Source organism: Astatotilapia calliptera, chromosome 6 (assembly GCF_964374335.1).
Source record: "Astatotilapia calliptera chromosome 6, fAstCal68.1, whole genome shotgun sequence".
In the NCBI taxonomy this organism is placed as follows: domain Eukaryota; kingdom Metazoa; phylum Chordata; class Actinopteri; order Cichliformes; family Cichlidae; genus Astatotilapia; species Astatotilapia calliptera.
Window position 1 is genome coordinate 28733967 of NC_137427.1, and position 4251 is coordinate 28738217.

The window sequence follows — 4251 nt, forward strand, 5'->3', positions numbered from 1 at the left end:
AATTTCCCACAAATGCTGCAGTAGCTGTAAAAAGTGGCATATAGACAGTCCAAAAACAATTTAAGGTCACAAGCTGAATTAACAAGTTACAGTTATCCACTCTATGTAGTTATGTCCTTTTATTACAGTGAAATAGAGAATTCAAAGATATATACAATAATTAAAGTAATTTCAGTAATGAGACAAATCAACGGGGCAAACTCAAATCAAAGTGCTTCAGTTCACGGCTCATATCTCAAAGGGGATTATAAGGTCCATTCTGAGAAAGACAATTTGTTGGCATAATAACAGTGATTTCCTCAAATGCAACATTTTTTGTTCATTTTTAAGAAGTTTGGTGTCATGTGGTTGTTATTAAAATCCCTGACTGGCTTTTCTCCTGGCATTTCTCGCTTGAGGCCTTTCGTTGAGACCCTTCAACTATCATATATGTTAGTTTCAAAGTCTTTTTAAGTCTTTGTTTTCTTGAGAGCAGAAAAAGCCAAAATGTGAAGTAAACAAAAAGTTTTTGAAGTGATTATTTTATTATTACATTTAAAAATGATAGGATGGTTTGAGGAATATCTTGAATAGCAAATGTTCACACATCACTAGAATAGAGTAGAAGAGTCGAATCATTTCTATTATCTCTTGATGAAGGCTGCACAGTGTGTTTGGCACCAGGAACCTCTCAGACACTGCAACATATTATTACTTTGAAATTAGCTTCAGGCAGAGAGCTTTACTTTTTCTAAGAGAGGCACAACCAAGGTTTGAAGTTCTCCACTCGTCCAAGGCTGATTTGCTAATGTAAAAACCTATTTTTTGAAACAATGCTTGATTTCAGGCAGCAGTTAACTCCAACAGATTATGGCAATGAAATTTAATAAAATCAACACGTTCTTCTTTTTTTTTTCAAATATTAACTAAAAACATTTAAGTATATAAGCTCGACAGAACTTCCCACGTCTCCAACTTTTTCATGTTGTCTTATTGACAACATTTACAACAGGGTATTATAGATGCATTTATACCAAATGGTACCAGTACATTCACAGGCTTCCCAGTATGCGCTGGGTTGTTTGAGAGCGATATTTCCCCTGAGATATGTTCGCTTTCAAAGCACGTTGTATGTCTCTGACATGTTTTAAATGAACGTGCACATCTTTCTTACATACTAATGAAAATAGTGTTAACCATGAAGAAGATATTTCTGAGTTCAATCCACCTTCACACACTTTAAAAATAACTATTCTCAAAGACAAAAGCCTCACAAGCTTCATGTGGATTAAAGGTAAATGGTCAATTTTAAACCAAGAAAATTAAAAATGAAAAGGATGTCTGGCTAAACAGTTGCTGATTCAACATCACGTTTTATAGTTGAAGTTTAATTTTATGTGCTAAACTTGGAAACAACAAGACATCCTCATATTTACTACACCCCAGTGTGTTCTACTTTAACATATGGCAAATGCAATGCTTTGACAGAGCTGAGTGGCCTCTAGTTTTGTCACGATTTGCAGGTTGTTGACGCAAACGCAAGACTCTGGGAAACAGTGTTAACTCAAAGAACAGGTGTATTGCTACTAACACAAAAACAGGAAACAGGAAAAGTAAATACAAGGAAACACGGAACGAAGATATATGGAGCAAAATGAGCGAACACGACAAAGGGCGAAGAGAGTGTCAAGTCAATAAATATACAAGGTAATGAGGCTAGGGGAAAACAGATGGAAGATGCAGCAAGAAGAGATCAGGGATAACAAGACAGGAAGTAGCAAACAATGAACATCTAAGCTAAGCATGCTAAGCAAGGAACTAAAGGCACAGATAACAAAGACTAAAAACCACCAGAATGATACGATAAACAGAAACCATAAACAATATAGAGCTACAACATAATCCTTTCACAAAACCCAAAAGAAACCCATAAACCTACAAAACTCAAAACTATGGGACCATGGCACGTTAGTGAATACCTGATTGTTGAAGACTAATAATACCAAATTAGGTTGAAAGGCAAAAATAAAAGAGCAGATCAATGTCAGCTCGTTATCCTGGGAAAATGTGCAAGAAATTGGGGATTGCATTTTACATTCATTGCATTTCTCTAGTCTGCGATCGCATTAGATGCATCCTTCAGATGAGAGGATTTATAGAATGGAAATTAGTCTCAGCTTCAAGCAGAGCTACCCAAGGATGCAGCGGGAGAGGTCATCTCGTGCAGCACGCTCACACACTCTCTCACACACACACGCACCAATTCCCTCAGCCTGGCTTAACTATTAAAGGGCGGTACCCATGAGGAGACTTGCTAGAGGTCAAAGATATCACTGGCTGTAATCTCGCAGCTCCGGAATGACAGGATTCCAGTTAACTGTCTCCGGACAATAATACTACTGCAACGACCTTACAATACTGACTTGTCTGTGGCCAGTTTTATCCCTTCAGCAATTCACTGTTGCCTGACACTGGTACTGCGAGGCCATGCGATTCACTCAATAGGGTGAGTTGGATATTGATGGAGGTCAGACTGCAAAGATGCTAAAGTGGTTTGGTACAGTCAGAGGTCATGGGAGAAAAGACACTAAAATGAAGTGAGACTGGTTAACCTGCTCAGTCCTTTGTAGGCGGAGCAAGTTCTAAGTAAGGCAGGTGGGTGTCCACACAGGACCAGTATAGATCGGGTAGGATAATGTCACTTAATTACAGGGTAAGTTATAGTTAAAGGCTAAAGGTCATTTGATTTGATCACAGGATATCTTTTAAGGCTGTGCACTTCACTCATTGGTAATAGGGTGTGTGTTTGAGACAACAGAAAGCAACTAAAACAGGATATTTTTTCCAACAATTTAACCTGTTTTATGAGTAACGTTTGGGTTTTTTGACTCTTTAATTAGACAAGACAGAAAGAAAGCAACACAATATATATTTAATTTAATGTTGTTTACATAAAGTTATTAAATACAATTAAATTCATTTTATATAGCAATGTAGCAACTGTAACAACAACAGTGGAGTCAAAGTGCTTTATATTGTAAATTAACGTGTTAATACAAAGTTCTGAGAACAGGTACATAAAACTCAGTTCGGGGCGAGCAGGCAACCCATATCTTGTTTTATTGCTGAGGCCTTTTTCCCTGCTTGTCTTCCTCCTGCTCTCTAATCTAGCTTCCTGTCAACTCTGACATGTCCCTTGATAATGTGGTGGCACAAATGAGGGATAAACAACGAAGGTGACTAAGGGATGTTGACTACACCACCTGGGGGGGAAGAAGAGGTACATCCCAGGAAAGATTTTTATAGCCAACGTAGACATTACACTAGCTAACAAAGCCCACAGGCTTGTTATTAACAGCAGAGGTGAGGCAGATCAGTTTTACAAATCAAAATTTATTAAGAAAAACTGCTAAAAGCATAGAACTGTAAAATCAGAAAAGTTCTTAAGGTAGCAGGGCTGCGAGATGGTTAATTAAAACACTTTATTAACAAACAATGGTTAAAATGACCAGGCTCGCTGCCACGATGTTACCCTAGAACAATAACAGCTCAATAAAATAACTAAACAAATTAGTGGAGACCGGCCACTTGAGTGCCCAAGGGTGCCACCAATTAGTCACCCATGTAGTTCCACTGCAAACCTCACTGTCACTCACACTGAAATCTAAATGGTGCAATCTACCTGTGCCCGGTGTGTACACTCTCATGCATCGGGGAGGGGATTCCACCTCAAATGCCTAGCCCTTCAACAAGCGGCCGCACCTCCACTAAAGCAACAAAACACAAGAAAAGAACAGCCCAAGACATTAAACAAATTAGTAAAAGAAATGCACCCCAAGTTACAGTTCTTTATAAAAGCAAGATTAAAATATATAAAACAATTCCGAGTAAAAGACCATAAAACCAGGAGTCAGTCAAGGCCAGTCCAAAAACGTTTGTAAAATGACAACAGGCCAAAACAAAACAGCACAAGACAGCAGCAGTATGGCACAATCCTGTAACAAAAGAGGGAAACAGCATCAAGGTCCACCCTACTACATGCCACATTAAGACAAACACAAGGGTCCCACTTACCACTATCTAAAGGGCAATACTAAAATGAGCAGCTTTCCTGAGGAGAGCTGCAGTGCTTATCTGCCTGACGCTCTCAGCCACCTTGGATGGGAAAAGACTGCCAAATGCCTCCATGTGGTAGTGAAGCGCAGCTGTTTCTTATAAGCCCGCAAATTATCAGCTGGGAAGGTGTGGATGTTAGTGCTGCATTCCTGGACA

The 4251-nt window shown here is 38.9% G+C and overlaps 1 long non-coding RNA gene across 1 annotated transcript; it reads right to left on the bottom strand.

The window, feature by feature from the left end:
- Nucleotides 1–2901: 2901 nt before the first annotated feature.
- Nucleotides 2902–4192, bottom strand: LOC113023317 (uncharacterized). The gene is made up of 3 exons (XR_013909731.1): nt 4054–4192; nt 3662–3746; nt 2902–3242 (listed from the first exon to the last, which is right to left on the bottom strand). It is a non-coding gene; the product is annotated as an uncharacterized LOC113023317 (long non-coding RNA).
- Between the last annotated feature and the right edge of the window lie 59 nt (nt 4193–4251).